Here is a 24,543-nt window from a genome sequence, read left to right as displayed (position 1 = left end):
TAATATTGGTTCTATATCCCACTAGCTAATTTTTACGGTTCTTGGAGCTGTGAGGTGCCGGAAATAGCTAATAATAAGAATAATAATAATAATAATAATAATAATAATAATAATAAATAGTGTTATTAGTTTTACATCCCACAAACTACTTTTACGCTTCTCGGAGACGCCGAAGTGACCGAATTTTGTCTCGCAGGAATACTTTTACGTACCAGTAAATCTACTGACACGAGGCTGATGTATTTGAGTATCTTCATAATCTACTGGACTGAGCCAGGATCGAACCTGCCAAGTTGGGCCCAGAAGGCCAACCGGAAAATTGTCTCGCACGAGTTCTCTAATGTGCCAGTAAACATAGGAACACGAGGCTAACCTATTTCACCACCTTCAAATTCCACCGGACTGAGCCGGGATTGAACCCGCTAACTTGAGCTCATAAGACCAGCGCTCTACCGCCAAAGCTACCCAACACGTCGGATTAAGGTGGGAGGTACAGTGTAAAGGTTAAAAGTTGCACTTCTTTTCTTCAGGCCCTATTATGGTCAACAGACTTCGCTCTTTCCAGTGGTAAATGCATTTCTATTGTATCTGTAATAGTTTCCTAGATACGGCGAAAAATATAAATAGGTGACAGCTAATCTGAAGCACTGGCACGCCCACGTATTAGCGCTGCCTCTGTTTGAATTATTTCACTCCTTTTGAAAATTGATGTCTTTACCAGCAGGCTGTGGTACAAGGCACTGCAGGCAAGTATAAGTATATAAATAATCTTGCCCCTACCACTCTGGAGACAATCAAACCAGTTTTCAAGAATGTTGTGGAAACAGAAATGTCGATAAGATTTGTTGGTGGTAAAATCGTCATCATCATCATCTGTTTACCCTCCAGGTTCGGTTTTTCCCTTGGACTTAGCGAGGGATCCCACCTCTACCGCCTCAAGGGCAGTGTCCTGGAGCTTCGGACTCTTGGTCGGGGGATACAACTGGGGAGTATGACCAGTACCTCGCCCAGGCGGCCTCACCTGCTATGCTGAACAGGGGCCTTGTGGAGGGATGGGAAGAGTGGAAGGGATAGGCAAGGAAGAGGGAAGGAAGCGGCCGTGGCCTTAAGTTAGGTACCATCCCGGCATTTGCCTGGAGGAGAAGTGGGAAACCACGGAAAACCACTTCCAGGATGGCTGAGGTGGGAATCGAACCCACCTCTACTCAGCTGACCTCCCGAGGCTGAGTTGACCCCGTTCCAGCCCTCGTACCACTTTTCAAATTTCGTGGCAGAGCCGGGAATCGAACCCGGACCTCCGGGGGTGGCAGCTAATCACGCTAACCACTACACCACAGAGGCGGACTGGTGGTAAAATACAAAATAATAACGAATCATTCAACTCGAAAATCTGGAAGATATGCCCCAAAACAGCGTTTTCTGGAAGGAGAACTTTTCAGATTACATAGTATCAACGATGTTACCATGACTTTTAGTGATAGAATTAGGGCCAGAATTAAAGTGTTGCAGCAATTATTAGGGCTTGTGGTTCGAACATATTTTTCCCAGTTTCTTCAAGGTGAAGATGAGAAACGCATACTTTCGGCAAATAAAAGGTTTCTGGTGACTACAGAGGAAGCAAGTAAATTAAAAGAAGTTGAGGTTGGAAGATGAGGCAAAAATGAACCTAAAATATGGCCCTGTGTATGCAGGAGGGGAGTTTTAATACATATCCAACTCTTTGGTATGTTTATCATTATCACTCATTTTTCTCAGGTTCCATTTTTTACACAGCGTTTTAATCGTACTCCCGGCCCTGCGGTGTAGGGGTAGCGTGCCTGCCTCTTACCCGGAGGCCCCGGGTTCGATTCCCGGCCAGGTCAAGAATTTTTACCTGCATCTGAGCTCCGGTTCGATGTCCACTCAGCCTACGTGATTAGAATTGAGGAGTTACCTGACGGTGAGATAGCGGCCCCGGTCTAGAAAGCCAAGAATAATGGCCAAGAGGATCCGTCGTGCTGACCACACGATACCTCGTAATCTGCATTTCTTCGGGCTGAGCAGCGGTCGCTTGATAGGCCATGTCCCTTCGGGGCTGTTACGCCATTGGGTTTGGTTTGGTTTGGTTTGGTTTCATCATTCCTAAGCTACTCCAATACAACTTTGCATGACTGTGAACTTAAATCATATGAACAACAAACACAAGGATCTTTTACATAACATGTGCCATTACGTTTTTAAATCAAATATTACTTCATTTTATTATAATATCGAAAATAAATATTGTTTACAGTGCCATATCTGCGATTCTAGTATACGTTGTAGACTTGGGTCTTGCAAGCAATGCAAAACTGGAAAAATATAAATAATTAAATAACTGGGGTAATTATTGTGTAAACGCTGCTCGACTGTACAAATTACACCAGAATGTTTTTCAGTGTACTGATGACCTCTGGACAACTTTTAAAAAATTTGAGAATGTCTTAACAATGTGTTTAGTAAACATAAAACGTGCAAATGTTCATTTTTTAAGTAATAGCGCTGCAGAAGTGAAAAGTAATGAATTTCATTAAATTTACTCTAGCGAATGGCGTACCTCCCCCCTTAAGTAAAGGGAAATACGGACTAGTCTTAGTGGCGCCTTTGTTTGGTCTCTGTACTATCCCAAAAAATACTGAGTTCGAGCCCAGCTATAGAGGTGTTACTGAGGCTGTTAAAATGTGGCAGCGCCGCATCGTGGGTTCCTGGCACAAATCCGCGTGACGTCTTACAGCCCATCAAAGGCCTTGGCTTGCTAAAAGGACTGCTGCCAACTAGATAACCTGCAGATATTAGAGTACCACAAAGCCAGCGTGGCGACGTCTCCGGCTGTACTGCGTATCTTTCGCGACCAGGTCTGCAGCCACTCGTATCAAACTGATCCTCAGTTGTATGAACCCCCTTTTAGCCCTTGATCTAGGATTAAAATTATTAGATGGCCGGTAGTCCGCCTCTGTGGTGTAGTGGTTAGCGTGATTAGCTGCCACCCCCGGAGGCCCGGGTTCGATTCCCGGCTCTGCCACGAAATTTGAAAAGTGGTACGAGGGCTGGAACGGGGTCCACTCAGCCTCGGGAGGTCAACTGAGTAGAGGTGGGTTCGATTCCCACCTCAGCCATCCTGGAAGTGGTTTTCCGTGGTTTCCCACTTCTCCTCCAGGCGAATGCCGGGATGGTACCTAACTTAAGGCCACGGCCGCTTCCTTCCCTCTTCCTTGTCTGTCCCATCCAATCTTCCCATCCCTCCACAAGGCCCCTGTTCAGCATAGCAGGTGAGGCCGCCTGGGCGAGGTACTGGTCATACTCCCCAGTTGTATCCCCCGACCAAGAGTCTGAAGCTCCAGGACACTGCCCTTGAGGCGGTAGAGGTGGGATCCCTCGCTAAGTCCGAGGGAAAAACCGAACCTGGAGGGTAAACAGATGATGATGATGATGATGAGATGGCCGGTAATCCACCACGTGGCCTCCGCATAAGAGGCAGGCACTACAGGGCTGGCCACTAAGGCTTTTCTACCGGAGGAATTTCCAACAGCCTGATTTCTGTTAAAATCTTCAGCAAATGAAGAGACGATAAATTATTATTATTATTATTATTATTATTATTATTATTATTATTATTATTATTACCGGCTCCTCGGCTGCATCGTTAGCGCAGTAGGCTGCGGTTCAGGGGGCCATGAGTTCGATTCCCGTACCGATCTAAAATGGTTAATTCCCTTGGCTCGGGAACTGGTAGTTGGTGTTGTCCAAAACATCCCTGCAACTCACACAACACATATCGTCGCTGCCGGGACAAAACCTCTTGTGTGAAATAATTTTAGCTTAGACCGGGCGAGTTGGCCGTGCGCGTAGAGGCGCGCGGCTGTGAGCTTGCATCCGGGAGATAGTAGGTTCGAATCCCGCTATCGGCAGCCCTGAAGATGGTTTTCCGTGGTTTCCCATTTTCACACCAGGCAAATGCTGGGGCTGTACCTTAATTAAGGCCACGGCCGCTTCCTTCCAACTCCTAGGCCTTTCCTATCCCATCGTCGTCATAAGACCTATCTGTGTCGGTGCGACGTAAAATCCCTAGCAAAAAAAATTTAGCTTAGAACTTTGGCTGGTAAGGTTCTGTCATCTACGGTGCAATATTCTGTGCATATTGTCAAGGCATTCTCGCTCTTCATAATGTATGTGCTGCGGGTCAGTATATCTCCAAAAATATTATCACATAGGAGGTTTTGTCCCGGCAACGACGATATAACAGTACACTCCATAACAATAACACGCAGTTTCACAACCACGACAGGTGCCGCCAACTCTCATCGGACCTACAATCTCCCGTATGCAAGCTGTTAGCTACGTGACCTAAACCGCACAGCCACTTTATCGGCGATAAATATTTAAACCCTAGATATAAATGCATGGATATTTTCACACACTTCTCCGGACACTATGATATTTAGTAAATTGTAGCTGTCTATTCACTAATTGTACCCTTGGAAGCGTAAGGCAATTTGGGTGCAATGTATAAACATAAGTACACGGAAATGAGTCGATATTATGTCTCCAGCCCTTAAACCAACTCGTAAATGACGAAGTCAATTAAAGCTTTTTGATGAACCTCACAGCTTCTATAAACTGTAAAAACGATTCATCAACATACGTTTCTGAAACGATAAAAACTGAGAATAACTGCACACATCGACTCTAAAGATGAAGTAACCAAGAATCTCTTAAAGAATATTTAAAAAGTGCATTGAGCGAGTTGGCTGCTTATTGCAAGCCGAATAGCTATGAGCTTGCATTCGGGAGATAGTGGGTTCAAACCCCACCATCGGGTGCCCTGAATATGTTCTTTAGTAGTTTTCTACTTTCACACCAGGCAAATGAAAGGACTGTACCTGAATTAAGGCAGCTTCCTTCTTAGTCATAATTGTTTTCCTAGTACATGGTCGGAAACCCGCATGCGTTAGGGAGACGTGAAACAGCTAGCAAAAGAATACTGTAAATTAGTTTGTATATAGTCCCATTAGTTTATCACTATTAATTAGAATAAAAATATTTTTTAATGTTATAATTAATATCATCATCATCATCATCTGTTTACCCTCCAGGTTCGGTTTTTCCCTCGGACGCAGCGAGGGATTCCACCTCTACCGCCTCAAGGGCAGTGTCCTGGAGCTTCAGACTCTCGGTCGGGGGATACAACTGGGGAGTATGACCAGTACCTCGCCCAGGCGGCCTCACCTGCTATGGTGAACAGGGGCCTTGTAGGGGGATGGGAAGATTGGAAGGGATAGGCAAGGATGAGGGAAGGAAGCGGCCGTGGCCTTAAGTTAGGTACCATCCCGGCATTCGCCTGGAGGTGAAGTGGGAAACCACGGAAAACCACTTCGAGGATGGCTGAGGTGGGAATCGAACCCACCTCTACTCAGTTGACCTCCCGAGGCTGAGTGGACCCCGTTCCAGCCCTCGTACCACTTTCGAAATTTCGTGGCAGAGCCGGGAATCGAACCCGGACCTCCGGGGGTGGCAGCTAATCACGCTAACCACTACACCACAGAGGCGGCTATAATTAATATCACACTGTAAAATATGACCGACAATACTGCTTGTTAATTTGTTGATGACTGGTTTGATGATGATGATGATGATGATGGTGATGATGATGATAATGCTTGTTTAAAGGGGCCTAACATCTAGGTCATCGGCCCGGTTAATTTGTTAGCAATAGACCTAATATAGGCTATCTTATCTTAATCTGTTTACCCTCCAGGGTTGGCTTTTCCCTGGGACTCGGCGAGGGATCCCACCTCCACCGCCTCAAGGACAGTGTCCTGGAGTTTCAGACTTTGGGTCGGGGGTACAACTGGGGAGAATGACCAGTATCTCGCCCAGGCGGCCTCACCTGCTATGCTGAACAGGGGCCTTGTGGAGGGATAGGAAGATTGGAAGGGATAGGCAAGGAAGAGGGAAGGAAGCGGCCGTGGCCTTAAGTTAGGTACCATCCCGGCATTCGCCTGGAGAAGTGGGAAACCACGGAAAACCACTTCCAGGATGGCTGAGGTGGGAATCGAACCCACCTCTACTCAGTTGACCTCCCGAGGCTGAGTGGACCCCGTTCCAGCCCTTGTACCACTTTTCAAATTTCGTGGCAGAGCCGGGAATCGAACCCGGACCTCCGGGGGTGGCAGCTAATCACGCTAACCACTACACCACAGAGGCGGCAATATAGGCTATACATAGGCTAATGATATTATTGTAACGTACAAACGACATACTCTGCGTGGGTCAAAGAAACACTGTGAGCCAACAATAAATAAATAAAAATAATAACCCCATTTTCTACAACAACAACAAAATGCTTAATCTGACAAATTTACATTATACCAACTTTTCACCCATATGATTTGGCTCAACATTCATGATGTTGTAACTTCTGAAATATGGTAGGTATCATCACGAAGATTAGCTACGTTATTTTAAAAATATTCGTTTTCATTCGTTTATTGCATTATTTGCTTACGACGAGACGAGTACTGCCCGAGAAAAGCCTCAGTTAGGTTGCAGCTAGCTGTCTTACATAATCGCAGTCACGCATTCTATTAACGGCGCAACATTACAGCTAGTTATGGTGGACGAAGGAAAATATTACAATGAGGAAAGAAACCTCGTATACAAACATTCTGTTCTGTTCTTGATGACTTCTAGGCTATTGAAGACACCATTATCAACTTCACGAGTTGAAAATTGGAACTGACATGATTTCATAACCAATCACATCACCTGATTCACAGTTCGATGGATTTAAAACAGTAACATAGACACTGCTGAGTAAATACCCTGAAATGAGTCCCATTATGAGTATTGGCTACATCATCATCAAAACTGCATCAGCAGTCTTCATCTCAAGCTCATGTCCGGCTCCATAGCTAAATGGGTAGCGTGCTGGGCTTTGGCCACAGGGGTCCCGGGTTCGATTCCCGGCAGGGTCAGGAATTTTAACCATAATTGGTTAATTCCGCTGGCTCTGGGGCTGGGTGTATGTGTCGTCTTCATCATCATTTCATTCTCATCACGACGTGTGGGTCGCCTACGGGCGTCAAATAAAAAAGACCTGCATCTGGCGAGTCGAACTTGTCTTCGGGCACTCCCGGCACTAAAAGCCACACGCCATTTAATTTCAATCTCAAGCTCATTTATTAATATTATTATTATTATTATTATTATTATTATTTTGTAGTGGCTTAACGTCACACTGACATATCAAAGGTTTTCGGCGACTCAACGCCATACAGTTCACCACCTTATGACAACAGCCTTATTTATTACTAGCAAGATACCCGTGCTTCGCTACGGTATTATACTGAAATTTATAATTGAATGCTTATTGTTTTACAAATGCGATCTGACTCGTTTTCTGCGAGAATCCGCCATGATTCGCGATGATGAATCAGTCAATCAATCAGTCAGTCAGTCAGTCAGTCAGTCAGTCAGTCAGTCAGGACAAGTTATTTTATATATATAGATTACGGGTATTTATTTTTTCTTTAAAATTCAGATCTCTACTAGGGCAGGCCATTCTCCCTTTGACTCTGTCTATCTATTGTATATCTTTCAGTCAGACAGTCTCTCTCTCTCTCTCTACATCTCTCTCTCTCTATCTCTCACTCTCTCTCTCTCTCTCTCTCTCTCTCTCCTCTCTTGATGTCGTCGGGAGGGGCAAAGAGTACCATCAGTACCAAACATATTTTCATGGAAATTCATCGTACAGTTTTCCATGTCCTTGGCTGAATCGTAAGCGTTGTGCCCTTCGGTTCAGAGGGGCCCGGCTTCGATTCCTGTTCGTGTCAGGGATTTTAGCAGCATTTGTAAAGGTCCGTGGATCGAGGACTGGGTGATTGTGTTCTCCTCAACACACACACAACACACCACACTACCAAGCACCACAGAACTACACTATATTTAATCCATCCCTCCACACAGGATTGGCGCCAAGAAGGGCATCCGAACGTAAAACAGGATTATGTTCACTCGCGCGACTAAGTTCACACTTGCGGCCCCATTCGTGCGTGAGAAGAATGACAGCGAAAGAAGAGAGAAAGTCCATTTCTCGATAACAGAACATCTCCGAAAATCCTTCATTCAGATAGTTCCCTCAACATTTTTTCAGTTGTTTTTATGTCTCTGGAGTCATCCGGTTCGCTTTGGGTTTATGCTATTTGAATTTTGAGTTTAAAATTGCATCCTAGAGTCATTGAGATTCAGATGGAGGCCTTTGCGAAGTCCACAAAGGACTACTAAGTGGCAATGGCGTGTAGATTACATAGAATAGGCCTACTAAACATATTTTCATGGATATTCATCGTACAGTTTTCCATCTCCTTGGCTGAATGGTCAGCGTTGTGGCATTCGGTACAGAAGGTCCCGGCTTCGATTATTGTCCGTATACTCGTAGGAGTATACGAAAGAGAATTGAATTGAAGAAGGCCTATTTATATAACGCACTGGGATGTCATCTTTCATGGGCTTATGAAATGGATGTTACAAGAGATTATGTTCCTGCCTTTCTTGTTATGGAATCCTTGAGACCTTGACATTCAGGTTAAATTGCAAGTGTAATTGACACCGCTCTTTGACATCTATGGCATGTTGGCAAACTTTATTTTATTTTATGATACTGTAGAGCTCTCAGATAACCTAGGAAAAGATACCACCGCGCATAGGAATTCGTCAGTAATGTAATGCAGCTTCACGGGTGAATGTTTCACCGAACATAACAATAATTGTTTTAGCCTCGCCATTTGTATGCACCGATCACTTGCATTAAAACCGTCTTATTACACTACTCTGGATAGAGTAGTCAAGGAGTTCTATCTGTATCGGTTGTCATGTACGGTTAGATATCAGGAGTTGTGCTCCGAGACAGTTCGTGCTATTCTTGTGTACAGTAGGTACTGCGCACTAACGAACTTAAAGAGTTTCTCTTCAAGAAGATGATTGGCATTCGTTAGCACTTGATTTGTTCCAACTGCAAATGTGCATGTCTACCAGGATTTTTTATAGTATTGACACTTCGAACACCCGGCCATGCGGTTTAAGGGTAGCGAGCCAGCCTCTTAACGGGGTGCCCTGGTTCTACGCTGGTTGGAAGTCCACTCAGCCTACCTCAGAACAACTGACGAGCTATCTGATGGTGGAGATAGTGTTCCGTTCTTTTTTTTTTTTTTTTTTTTTTTTTGCTAGGGGCTTTACGTCGCTCCGACACAGATAGGTCTTATGGCGACGAAGTGTTCCGTTCTAGAGAGGCAAGAGTAATGGCTAAGAGGATTCGTCGCGTTGGGTAATCTACAGACCTTCGGACTGAAGAGCGGCCACTTGGTATGCCAAAGTCCAACAGGGCTGCAGTGCAATAGGATTTGTTCAGTTTCGACTTTTGGAATATTAGAAGGTATAGAATCCGCAACCTCGGTATTAAGCTTTTTGCTCTAGGAATTAACCTGGTACTCATTTCTGAAGTAGGCTGAGTGAACCCCAACGGCATGTGTCCCTCTAGAAGTTGAAGTCTCAGTTGTTGTGATTTGATTTTCATACAGGGAATCGAATCCACGTTCTTCAGGGTGAACCGAACACACCTTCTCCACCTTAGCTCCTCATTTGTAATTATCAGCGTTCGGAAGTTTATGACCTAAAGAAGTACAAATATACAAGCAAATATGCCCTGAAAACTAGCTAAATATGACCTAAAAATGGTAAAATATACATTAAGTATTCTAGGCACAGGTAGCAAGTATTAACTAACATTAAACGTGTAAAAAACGAGATGCTGCCACCCCCGGAGGCCCGGGTTCGATTCCAGGCTCTACCGCGAAATTTGAAACGTGGTAGGAGGACTGGAACGAATTCCGCTTAGCATTGGGAGGTCAACTGAGTAGCGAGAGTTTGATTCCCACCTCAACTATCATCGGAGTGGTTTTTCGTGATTTCTCACTTCTCCAGGCAAATGTCGGGATGGTACCTAACTTAAGGTCACGGGCGCTTCCTTTCCTCTTCGTTCTCTATCACTTCCAATTTTCCCATCCTCCCACAAGGTCCCTGTTCATCAGAGCAGGTGAGGACACCTGGGCGAGGTACTGGTCCTTTACACCAGTTGTATTCCCGACGCAAAGTCTCACGATCCAGGACACTGCCCTTGAGGTGGTAGAGATGGCATCCCTCGCTGAGTCCGAGGGGAAAACCAACCCTGAAGGATAAACAGATTAATAAGTAGTAGAAGAAGAAGAAGAAGAAGAAGAAGAAGAAGAAGAAGAAGAAAGCTGTGGGGAAAGGGGAAACGTAAAATAAAAGGCACATGGAAAGGACCCATGATCGGGTTTGGTACAACGTTTAAGGAATTACATCTTTCTGGTCAGGATTGGCCACGGCAGTCGATAATATCCAACTACTGTAATGCATGCGGAAGAAATACAATATTGCATGGAAACCTGATGAAGCCCACTCACGCGCTCTCTGCTGGCCTGGGGCATTGTTGCTCAACCGAGGCGCTGAATGACGCCTTTCAATCCTTGCCCCTTGCAACCAAGATATACTGATAACTGGCAAATTACTGGGGGGCCCTTCACTCTGCCCCGTGGCCAGCTGGGTGCATCAGTCGGGTGATGACCCTACCAGCAGCCATGTGACATGTGACCTGAACTTGGCAGGGGTCAACTGATGGCCCGTAGGTCATCACCGGTCCCGCTTGACCGATGTGGCGGGTCCGTGGGGCCCCACGTGGCTCCATTGATAACGGAAACCACCACCAGCCATGAGTACAAGTGCACTCGGCCTGTTCGTCAAGCCACACTTGCGAGCTGTGTGACCAGCTCTCGCTATTTCAGGGTTCCCGGACGTCACGGAGTTTAAAGGGCGGATGATAGTACCGTATTCGTGTTGAATGTCCTGCGTCCCAGGTAGTTCCGTATTTTGCCATACTTTGAAACTCGAAAGAAATATGCCAGTCTTTCCTTATCTGATGAATACAAACGGCCTTATTTCTTTCAAAGAGGACAGATTTCTTCACTCTAGGGTTTTTCCTGGTGAGAGAGTTCATAGTTAATTTTTTCGTGATTCTAGTGTTAGCCTTCCGTAGTAATGGATAGCTCACCTCGGGCTCGTCTCACTTAATTGTCGTCGCAGGGTTTGTTTTTTCTTAGCTTTCGCAGTGAAATAAACGTGCCGTTGCTTTATTAGAAATTATTTAAATAGTGGATGTGGTCGGAAATTTGGAAAGGAAAAATATTACTATAAAGTGAAATATATATATCGAAATTGATTTAGCTACGAGCAGTGAAACAAAATACTATTTCCAGTGTATGTATAAATTTTACGGTAAGGCATTTTTAATAAATTGCACTATGATGTCATTATAATAATAAATGTAAAGAAGTTAATTACTTGCAGAATACAAGCCCTGTAAATTTCCCCGACCGTACATCTGTCCCGTGTTTTGATTTCAGGTATCTGTCTGGAATTCCTGCATGCCTTAGATTTTTCTGGATCCTGTACTGAACTTTTATTTCTCTCGCATTTCATTAACAACCAAGACCGCGAAATTCAAATGGTTAATTATTGCCACCAAACACATTCGGATATAGGTGGCAATCAAGACCATCTACAATACAGTCTGTGGGAAAGATGCAGTCCAGTAACCCTTAAAAATAGCTATAGCACAACTATGCGAAATATTTTTAGAGCCGGACATTTAGTTCACCGATCCATTTGACTGCCTCAGAAGAGGCCATAATGACATCAACCCGTCAACAGTCCAGGCCCGCAGTCTGTATACACGACTGATGTGTTCTGGCGAGGGACTCCGCTAACACATTCCAGATGAGCTACTTTGTCGGCGGCCCGGCATTCGCCTTAGTGCAGGAGAATGGAAAACCACGGAAAACCATTCCGGGGACAGACGACGATTTGGACCATCCCCCTTCCGTCTCCTGAAACAATGGGGCGTAGAGCCGTGGCCACCATCAGCTCTGCTGTTCGGACGGAATGCAGAACTCTCGGTCCACGGACCAGCCGTGGCCATCTGCAAGCCGAAACCTACTCTGCATCCACCGACGCATTAACTTTGCTACTAGTACAGTTTTCATTCCTTCATAATTTTGTGTGGCTATTTCTAGCCGAGTGCAGCCCTTGTGAGGCAGACCCTCCGATGAGGGTGGGCGGCATCTGCCATGTATAGGTAACTGTGTGTTATTGTGGTGGAGGATAGTGTTATGTGTGGTGTGTGAGTTGCAGGAATGTTGGGGACAGCACAAACACCCAGCCCCTGGGCCATTGAAATTAACCAGTTAAGGTTAAAATCCCCGACCCGGCCGGGAATCGAACCCGGGACCCTCTGAACCGAAGGCCAGTACGCTGACCATTCAGCCAACGAGTCGGACAGGATCAGGAGTAAAGCCCATAGATGGAAATAGAAAGATGCCTAAAGGTAAAACCTATTTGTCTTTATTCCATCTTGATCACCGAGCATCCGGCTGTGCTAGAATTTATCTGATTTCTCCCCTTGCAACTTCGGATTTATTCTGCGTCGGACGTGTGTCAAGTAATAGTTTTCACCAATGGACACTACTTACAGTAGCTATATTCCTTTATCTGTTTTCATACCTTATCCAGATCGCAATATGTTGTTCTGAGAGCCATTATGGTTACTGAACTTTGTTCTGGAATGCTCATTTTGTATTCTATTTGTCAAGCTATATCTTCTCTGGTAAACTCGCTTTATGGAAGTGATCGTATAACCTCGTAAAATTTATGATTTAAATCTTCCTACAAATTTATGTAAACAAAATATGCCATTTTTAAAGGAAATACGCACGATGTTTCTTGTTACCTGTGATGCTTAGAACAGATCGGTCGGAATGATAGTTCCAGATTTAGTGTGTTATTTTGTGTCTGTTAGGACACTTTCGTCATAGATAATGACTGTTCCCTCTTAGTGGTAAGGAAATGAACTGGTATATCAATATTTGAAAATTAGGACTTACCTAAACTTTTATCTTTGTAATTCAAGAATTTATATATTTTGATCTTCTTTCTCCCTTTTTTTCCAAGTAACTGATATGTATTTAAAATCATTTACTGTATAGATAAATCACAACGATCAGTTTTATGTGGTTTCAATGTTCGAAAGTTAAACTTTCCTGATTTATATGAGTATTTAATCTTGTTCTTAACATACCTCTTTATTTGAAATGTGCTTTAACATTATACAAACTAGTTTAACTCTTATGGTATTCTTTTCTTCCTTTTTTCTTATGTCTGCTTTGGTGCTCTGGAAGAAAATAGGTGATTTCCGATTGAAATTTGTCCCAGCAAAATTCACTCTATTCAATTTCCAATGTGTACTATCCACAGATGCCTCTACTTATCTTGCACGCAATCTTAGCGGGTGCACACTGTGCTATGTTAGCTATATTGAAAAAAAAATCTTTGGGCCAGTTGGTATTAAATCCTGCTAGTAAATATTTTTTTTATTTGGTTTTGCTTTTGTGGCCACGGTGTGAATTTATTTAAAACGTTAATTAATGACATATCTGACTGTCACCTCGTAGTCACCAACCTGCGACATGGTAGACCCATACCAAACACCAGGCAAATGCCGGGGCTGTACCTTAATTAAGGCCACGGCCGCTTACTTCCAATTCCTAGGCCATTCCTATCCCATCGTCGCCATAAGACCTATCTGTATCGCTGCGACGTAAAAAAATGACAACTTAAATACCAGATTTTATAAAAACTCGCCTATCCATTCTCCAGTAATATTGGAAAAGGCAAACAAATAGACAATCAGACAAAACTTAAACCGAGCACAAAATAGGCTATTATTTCTCACGTCTGTTATAAAAACCAAGTACCAGGTTGACAATCAAAAAGTATAGTATATATATGAGGAATGTGTTACAACAAATACCTAGTCAGCGAGACAAAGGAAGACGCAGTTAAAAGCCCCGTCCCAGCCTGGAATCGAAATCATGACCCCTCTGTACCGAAGGCCTCGACACTGACAATGCAGCCAAGGAGCTGGATATAGGCCTACTTTTCGGTAAACGATCCACATGAACTATGAAGAATAAAGATGAAAAAGAGGGATACATTCTGTCTAATCCCTGTAACTATTTTGAACCGAGTACTCATTCTAACATCAAACTCACTGTGGTCCCATTGTCAACATAAATACCTTTGATTCCCTGTAATAATCTAACTCTGATCCCTCAGCATGCAAATGTAATTTCCCTTCGGACTCCTTCAAATGCCTTTCACTAGATCTGGAATCCAAGTGCGTTAAAAGTAATCTCGAAGAAGGTTACGTCGCTTTCACCAGATAATATATAAAATCCAAAATGCTGTAGTACGTACCTTTCCAAGAATGCGAAACATTCACGGTTCGTAGGCACAATTAGATGCTACTGCGGGTTTCCCGTATTTCTCTTCTCGTGCGGAGAAGTTTACTTTAGATAGACAGGCCAGTCGTTAGCAGCCCGTCTGTAGGAGCATTACAACATTACAAGCATGTCACGCTGAATCAACCCAATAAATCAGTTCTCGTGAACCATGCTTTAACTCAAGGCCCTGACTTCAGTTTCCATGACGCAGAAATTATCGTGCATGCGGCACGTTATTTCCACATAATCACCACCGCTGCCATAACCAAGACGATGATTTGGGTCTTCGCAAAGTCTGGGTACGCTCATCTCTTGGTGCTGTTCTCACACTACTCCTCCGACCAGGCTAATAGCCTACCTCCGTCAGCTAATTCACTTGTAGTTTGCGCTGTCGGTTAGGCACAGCAATTAGAGAAAGGGCGTGTCCTGACAGTTTGAACCTATTTCTGTCTTTATGAATCCGTTTTAGTCTGATAATAATAATAATAATAATAATAATAATAATAATAATAATAATAATAATAATAATAATAATAATAATAATAATAATAATAATACCGGGCGAGTTGGCCGTGCGCGTAGAGGCGCGCGGCTGTGAGCTTGCATCCGGGAGATAGTAGGTTCGTATCCCACTATCGGCAGCCCTGAAGATGGTTTTCCGTGGTTTCCCATTTTCACACCAGGCAAATGCTGGGGCTGTACCTTAATTAAGGCCACGGCCGCTTCCTTCTAACTCCTAGGCCTTTCCTATCCCATCGTCGCCATATGATCTATCTGTGTCGGTGCGACGTAAAGCCGCTAGCAAAAATAATAATAATAATAATAATAATAATAATAATAATGATAATAATAATAATAATAATAATAATAATAATAATGTTAATGTACTTATGTTACACAAACTACTTTTATTACGGCTTTCGAAGACACCGATGTGCCGAAATTTTGTCCCGTAGGAGTTCATTTACGTGCCAGTAAATATACCGACACGAGGCTGTCGTATTTGAGCACCTTCAAATACAATTGGACTGAGCCATGATCGAACGTGCCAAGTTGGGGTCTGAAGGCCAGCGCCTCAATCGTCTGACCCACTCAGCTCGGCTGAAAATTATATATATTTTATAGCCATTTAACGTCGCACTAACACACGAAGGCTTTTCTGCGACGCAATGATAGGGAAGGGCTAGGATTGGGAAGGTAGTGGCTGTGGTCTTCCTTAACGTTCAGCCCCAGCATTTGCCTGGCTATATATAAAAGGTCAGCAAATTTATGTACTAAGTAAATTTCGGATCTTTGTGCAGAAAATTTAGATACCTGGTGCTTTAAAAAGGATGGACAAAAAATAAATCGGCTCTAAATCTGTTGTAGGCCTACTCTAAAGTGGCTTTTAATTAGACTTTACTTGAAAGTGAATTTATTAATCTGCCTGAAATTACAGGTGATCAAAAGGATCCTGAATATTTTTATTCTTCTTCCACCGCATTTCCCACATCTGTGGTTCGTGGGTGCGAACCGTTACACAAGTGTGAATTTGGCCCTGTTTAACGGCCAGATGCCCTTTCTGACGCCAACCCTCTCTACAGGGATGTATTCACTATAGAGCGTTGCTGTGCTGGTTGGTAGTGTGGTGTGTTGTCCCAATAAGAAGAGGAGAGTGTTGGCACAAAACAGAAACACCCTGTTCCCGAGCCAGAGGAATTAATCAGACGTGATTAAAATCCTCGACCCGACCGGGAATCGAACCCGGTACCCTCTGAAACGAAGGTCTCAACGCTGACCATTTAGCCAAGGAGTCAGAGCACAAGGATCCAGAATATTACAACAAATTTATAAAAGGTCAGCGAAAGTTATCAACGAAGATAATGATATAAATGATTAAATGCCTAAAGAGACACTTGTGATTTGTGGCACATTGAGCGCGTTAACACAAACGTTAATAATAATAATAAGCAGAAGAAGAAGAATAGCGCATGGCCTCCGCAGAGGTCTGGTGCAGGCCTTTCTAGTTGAGGTCCCAGGGCAACTTGCGTGTTTGTGAGATGGGACCCTTACCTTGGATGAAATCTAATGTTGAAAACGGCACAGATACACAGTAGTGGCTTTACGTCGCACCGACACAGATAGGTCTTATGGCGACGATGGGATAGGAAAGGCCTAGAAGTTAGAAGGAAGCGGCAGTGCCCTTAATTAAGGTACAGCCAGTGGTGTAACTTTTATTTAGTTAGATTTCAGTCATATTTAGTTGGGCATATACTCGTACACGGTAGGACTGCTCCTTTCATTTTCCTTGTCATGATTAATTTTAATGTATTCCTTTTTGGGATTTATTGATTTTTAAGTTTTGTGTGGATAGAACATGTGATCGTTGTATCTAGTACTTGGTGTTGGATCATGGAGAATAATTTAGTGAGGTACCCCATAGGTCATTGCCGATGTTGGAAACTGAGTCAGCTGGGGGTACACTTTCAGAGTTAGTACCATGTAACCCAGTTCTCATCACTTGAAATCTTACCTAATAGTGATTAACTCTGACCACTAGTCGATGGTTAGTGATGTGGTTTTCCATATTTCGTGTCCTTGTACTGTAAGTGGCAGGTAATCTGGGCGATTTTTTACGTAATATTTTATTGTTGATTAAGGGTTGTAAACATTTGTTGTACAGCATGTCGCTGTATATCTTTCCGAGTTCACCACTGTCCATCAGTGAATAATACTGAAACATTTATTTTACTCCACGTTAAGATATTGTTCAATTTCAAGATATTTTGCGTTATGAACCAGAATATTAATTATCATCAATTCATTTAAATGGACCAATTTGAGTTTTGTTCTGATTTTCGATCGTCGTTGATATGTTTATTTTGGATCACTGGCTTTTCTAGTGCTTACATGAAGATATGTATTTAGCATGGTCATTATGTCAGTTTTTATTGCAAGTGATGGAATTATCATTTCGTTGATTATTGTTGTATTCATTTATTTTAAACTGAACTTTCGAATATTGTGTTTAAATGAGGAGAACATTTGACTTAATCGAATGTTGGCTACGAGTTAACGATCGGTTCAAATTAAATTCGAGGTTGCGTCTTTTCGATTAAGGGTCCATTCGTTGGTTATCTGGTACCATGTTTCGGTATTTTCAATCTATGGATAGCTTTAGAATTAACAAAAACTTGGAAATGGATGTCCGGGAAACCAATCTTATACATGCAAGCAACATAACCTGAGGTTAGATTTGAAATTCGCCTTTAGGTTTCACGTTCCGTTTTCTGTTCGATTACAAGTTGTGCTTAGTAAATGCAAACTCAGAAATCCGCTCAGCTAGTCAATAAGGAGACAATGTATTGTTAATATTCATTTGGTCAGAGATTTTACTCTGCTTGTTTGTTTTTCTTCGTCAACTTAACGTAATTTCTTTTAATGTGTTTATTCTTCTTTTCTCTTTTGGTACTTCCGTAATAAATATTGAATCAGTAACATTCTTTCTTCTTACTTCAAGTAGTTGATATTTTCCCTCTTACCCTGCCGATGAGAAGACGATGTGACTACAGGGAACAGCAACCACCCCCTGAAATGAAGAAAATTTCATGAGTTTGTGCTCAACGACAAGGGTTACAGGACCAAAATGAGGTTTTTCGTATGAGTTGATATACATAAGATCGGGATTTCGAAACGAATATGTGAAATACTTTCACCTTTGTAACATACAGGCGCTCAAAAGGAATGAGCTCATGCTAATGTATAAGTTCCCTAACAGGCACACTTACCTATTATAGAAGTAATATTTATCTGTGGGTATTCACAGGGATTATACCTACAAGAGAGGCAAACTATGATAAATAATAATTCAGTCTAACACAATATTAAACGCAGCGAACGAACAACATCATGTCCTCATTACTTTTTTAAATGAATGTGCAATATTTTATTTTCTACTAACCTACATTGAAACCCTTTAGTTTTATTTCAATAACGTTAAGATGAACATATTAGGCTCAGTTCAGGGCCTTCCATTCAAACAGTTGACATCATCCATGCAAGAATAGATATCATTCCAGAATCATTCAATACGAGTCTGTAATTATGATGTATATACATACTTATTCAAGCACGTACTATATGGTTACAGTCGCCTTACCACTATGCTTTCATACTAATCCGATAGTACACTCTGAGAAGCTGTAACAATTGCCCAATGGAGAACTAATAATTGTGGAGCGTTTTTCAAAACTCGACATTTGCAACAAACATCATTTTTCAGATTTATTTTTTAAATTTTGACTTAGAAGCATATGCATGAAATATTTCAAATTTTCTTTGATATTAGTTCCAATAGCGACAAGCACGGTACCTGAATACAACTTGTTAAAACTTAAGGTAGGTGAGGTAAGATTAGAAGATAATTTTCTCAAGTTTTTCAAAAGTGGATATATGCAAATATTCTGGTAAAAGGGAACTTCACATTAATGCTCTATCTGGATGATACACTTCACTGTTATTTATGGAATTACTTACTTATTTTTATTATTTTTTAATAATATTTTTTGAATATTTATTGTTTTTTGAGCTCCATCGTCATGCATTTTATAATATAGGCTACTTGGTATAATAAGAATATATAATATCATTAGATTCTATTATGCTTAGCATCAAGTAATGTAACATAAAACAAAATAATCCTATTGTAATGAATGAACACATGAATATCACACATGTTAAATTAAAATGGAGTCTTACAAAATAAAGTCTACTCGATGTTTAAGAACTCATCAAAACACATAGCAATCAAGACCGTGTAGAAGTTCACAGCATCATCCGGTATTTCAAAATATTTCAGCAGAGCTTGAACATCTTTCTCCTTTTCTTCGATCATCATATTTTTCTTTGGTAAAGGAGAGGATTTTAGTCCAAGAATACATCCTTTCAATAATGGAGTCTGGCGTTCCATTGTACCACAGAGTAACACTTCCGATTTTCCATGAGAATGCCACCTGATTAATAATTAACTGCATTCATCAAGTTTTGTTTTAACATTCCGAGAGCTTATATCAACTTTTGCATAAACCTGGTGATTACAACCACTTCTATACACCGCAAATATCGACTTATGCAAAAGATGATTGCACAGGATGGTGAGTAAGGTCAAACTGATAACATTAGCATGCATAACTCAATTTCGAAATTTTTTGTATTTATCGAGTTTTGATAAAAACGCTCCTCAATTGATATTTTGTTGTTAGATTTCGGTAACCATTATTCTAAAATGCAAATAATACTTCGGACACAGCGAACTTTTAAATTAATTCACAACAAGAATTTAACTTGCACAAATACAATAAGAATTTATAGGATCGAAAGTCCTCTACAGGTCCACAGTAACAAAAACATGATTTATCGAAAACAGATCAGTATGTCCGGCTTATTTTCCCAATGGTGAGCGTCATGGCCTTCGTGTTCGATTCCCATTCGTATCGGAGATTATTGATTGTCTGTGGTTAATTTCTCTGGCTCGGAGACTAGGAGTTAATTTTTGTCATAATGCACATCTTCATCTACACACAGCACACCCCACTAACCAACCATCATAGAAACAAACAATAGTGAATACATCCCTTCACTTAAGTTTGGCGACAGGAAGGGCATCCTGCAGTAAAACTTGTCCAAATTCATGCACATTGGAAAAAAGGCTAAGAAGAAGAAGAAGAGATCGGCGCAAATCCCAGGGAACATGAAGCACAGTCTGGAAGTTTTTCTTAACTATGAATTATCTGTTGGACCCTGTGTCAGACACTGGACAGCATAATCTTCGCAATTCATGGAACTCGGAGGTTAAGTTCATCATCTTAAGTTTTCTTCACTCATATTTGGAGTAAATACAACACACTGTGCCAGCGAATGATCTTAAAAATCTCAGATAATTACGCATGACAGCATACTGCAAACTAAGCACCCGCCAACACCAGACTTGTATCTTTCAGAATGTTAATTATACCAAAGAGCTTGAACTTTTCGGTCACTTTGAACTAGTTGCAACCAGAGGTGTCGTCGGATGAGGCTCTACCACATAAATCTTGCATTACGTCATATTAGCTTGACTCTGATGACCTTTATTCTGCGTAATCACTTTAGATTAAATGTCGATGCAGTTGTCCTCTTTATCAACTTACAAGTACATTTCTCGCTATAAAGACGCGTTCCTGGGCCTCACTATCAACGCTATAAACGTCCCATTAATTTATTCATATCGTGGTAAAAATGATTAATTTTATTTGAGAACGTAACACGAACGAAACATTGCGTCAGCTTCCTCATGGTGGAGTATTCAGAGTCCGTGATTGCTAGAGAAAATCTATCTGTATTTTGTTAATATTCGATCATTCATGCTGTTTCTGTGTTTTTACTGAAGTGGTGAGGGCCTAACAAGATATAACACACTTGTTTTCATAGCTGTATGCCTTTGCTGGCAGGACCTAGTGTTTACAGTGCACTATGTCTTCTGGTATAGGCTAGAGCAATTGTGTTACTTTCATAGATCTGTCTCTGTCTTACCCTTGGCTTTGACAATATGAAAGTGACTGGGGTATGAGCGATGCTAGTAATGCCAATCCTTATGCAGCCAGTCCCTGCTATGAATGGTGTGAAAATGTTGCTCATAGAGTCAGTTGGTGTATGCATTTCAGTGGGCTTGGCAGACGGATATGTAATAGCAACTCTGGCTTGGTGAGGAAAGCAACGGGAAACTACCTCACCCCCTCATTTCCCTAGTACGCCTCTTCAGTGATGTCTAGGCCATCTATGACAGCTGATGGCAGAGCTGTTTAGAATCCCACCAGCGGAATCGCTGACGTACTGAAAATACATACTATCTAAAATATTCAGCGCAGAGCAATAGAACTGGAGTTATATACCTAAGGGCCCCTCTACATGAGCCATTAAAATGTCATTGTATAGCCGCTACCAATCACCCTTAAAATTTGAAAAATGCACGGGACCGTCAAAACGCGCCTGTTAAACAGCTATCAAAATGATTCTACACGAGCAGTTAAATCGCTGATATTGTGCAAGTGACTTTGAGCATAACCTATAGCCTACACTGTACAGATCAAATGTATTATTACAGAAATTATTTTAGTTGAAGAAATTCGTAAAGCATAATAAAAGGGAACACCACAAGAGATTTATCCGCAAATGAGGAACTAATGAACAAACTCCACACACTGACAACAGATAGTGTTAATGATGCCCACCCGCCCGTTCACGGCTCGTATAGATAGGCTTCTCATTCCTACCACTCGCTGTTGCAACGCCTCCGGAGTCGCTGCGACCGCCTGTAGCTGTTCAGATGCCATCAGAGGACGCCGCGAGAACGCTCGCATTCCATCTTTATATCTAGGCGATGTTTGAAGGAGCGGTTTTTAACGGTCAAACAACGGCGTTTGAACTACTCCTGTAGAATGGTCCTCACTCATTTGTACTTTCTATTATCGGTAGTGAATTGCTAGCAAACCAAAGCAAAACAAAGCGAAGGTATCTGCGTATGGGCCATGTAGGCCCTTGGTGGTATAGAGTGGTTAGTTCTACGCCCGGCCGCCTTTGACCCCAGGAATGAACATGGACTCATTTCTGTTGCAAGCTGAGTGAACCTCAGGTCCATGTGCACATCCGGAAGTGGAAACCTCGTTTCGTACATTTTTCGACTTCTTAAAGGGGAATCGAATCCACGTCCTTCCTGGTGATCGGAACACACCTTTATCATCTCGGTCAGGCAGCCCATGAACCAGAAATAATACTACAATTTATTTCCTTGACTTCTCTCACATATACCACTAGGTTACCAAAAAATATGGCACCCAAGAAAATGTGAAAAGTGAACAAATTTTATTTAAAAAAATTATGTTATTCCGGAAATATTTCCTCTATTTAGGCAACATTTTAAAGTTTTCTTAATCCTAGAACTCAACTGTGGGGCCTGAAAATCTCGAAGTGAAATATTTCATCGCACATCTATCTCAAGCATTTGCTGGCGAGATGTAGTGTTTACAGTACACTACTGTATGTCTTCTGGTATGGGCTAGAATTTTTTTGTTACTTTCATTGATCTTTCTCATTCTTATCCTTAGCTTTGATAGTGTGAAAGTGACCGAGGTATGAGCGATGCTAGTAATGCTATTCCTTATGCAGCTAATCTGTTATGAATGGTGTGAAAATGTTTCACATAGGGTCGGCTGGTGCATGCATTTCAGTGGGCTTGGTAGACTGATATATAATAGCAACATATGGCTCAGTGAGGAGACCTACGGGAAACTACCACACTCCTCCCATTTCCCCTAGTACGCCTCTTCAGTGATGCCTAGCCTATCTATGACAGCTGATGGTTGAGCTGTTGAGGATCCAACCAGCCTTTGGGCTGAGGACTAAACATACATACATACATACACACATACATACATGCATACATACATACATACATCTTTTTTTTTGCTAGGGGCTTTACGTCGCTCCGACACAGATAGGTCTTATGGCGACGATGGGATAGGAAAGGCCTAGGAGTTGGAAGGAAGCGGCCGTGGCCTTAATTAAGGTTCAGCCCCAGCATTTGCCTGGTGTGAAAATGGAAAACCACGGAAAACCATCTTCAGGGCTGCCGATAGTGGGATTCGAACCGACTATCTCCCGGATGCAAGCTCACAGCCGCGCGCCTCATCGCGCACGGCCAACTCGCCCGGTACATCTTATTTTACCAAAGGAATTTAGGTCCATCCATGTAAATTCGTTTGCTACCTCTCTATGCAATGCAATGCATCCTTCCAATCTGTCAGTAGCAAGGGGAATTCTGACGACACTGGGGCAGTATAGGTGATTGCAAATCAGGAGACCGACAATGTAATTGAGGACATTGAAACCAGCATGTTCCTGGCGTGAAAATGGTAAACCATGGAAAAATCATCTTCAGAACTGTCGGCTGTGGGGTTCGAACCCACTATCTCCTGAATGTAAGCTGACAGCTACGCACCCCTAACCGCACGGCAACTCGCTCGATGGGATATGGTTTTGTTATTACGAGACTTTCTTGTTGTGAGTAGAGTATACAACTCATAAATACCGATCTGCTGAGTTAGCGAAGTTATCTTGCTTGCACATCAACTATTTTCAAGATGTCATTGTTAACTTACATAAGTGATTTAATTAATAAAAATGTACAATGCTACTTGGACGTAAAAGTTATTTTCCTGTGCCGTTAAAATATATCGTATATAAGTAGAATGATATGATGTGTAAAATGTCGTACGCTGAGATATTCTTCACTGAAGAATAGGGTTTGTCAGGCCTCATTGTTGTATCCATGCAGGAGTTTTAGAAGCGTGATGTTCCAATGCTAAAGCCATGCTAATAAACTCGTTAAGTTTACTGTACATAGGATTAAAATTACATGAAATACACATTTCAGTAGGGCCTCCTCCGCTTAAACCACCATTGTGCGGTATGGTATGCCGTAAAGAACCGGTCTGATACAACTTGACCCTCTTCGTGTCGAGAACTGATAATGAGAATCCTCACTTCATGAATATCAGTGTCATTTCAAGAAAAGGTAATGTAAATGAAGACAGGTGTACGAGTATACACTTCCTGACGCCATATTCTATGAAGTGACACTTGAACTCAGAGAGATGGTGTTTAAAATTAGTCCCAGCTATGTGTGGATAATTTCTCGACTCGTGCTGTGACATCCTACGAATCCCACCAGTAATCTGCCTTTAGTCACTTATGAGGCGATGCGAATACGAAGGACGAACTTAAGAAATGGGAGCTTTGAGAGAAAAAAAACTTTTCAATTTATTTCAGTTTGGCTTACACAGAAAATCATCATCATCATCATCATCTGTTTACCCTCCAGGTTCGGCTTTTCCCTCTGACTCAGCGAGGGATCCCACCTCTACCGCCTCAAGGGCAGTGTCCCGGAGCTTCAGACTCTTGGTCGGGGGATACAACTGGGGAGAATGACCAATACCTCGCCCAGGCGGCCTCACCTGCTATGCTGAACAGGGGCCTTGCGGGGGATGGGGAAGATTGGAAAGGATAGACAAGGAAGAGGGAAGGAAGCGGCCGTGGCCTT

Source organism: Anabrus simplex, chromosome 2, assembly GCF_040414725.1.
Source record: "Anabrus simplex isolate iqAnaSimp1 chromosome 2, ASM4041472v1, whole genome shotgun sequence".
In the NCBI taxonomy this organism is placed as follows: Eukaryota; Metazoa; Arthropoda; class Insecta; order Orthoptera; family Tettigoniidae; genus Anabrus; species Anabrus simplex.
Note: the sequence above shows the minus strand (reverse complement) of the source record.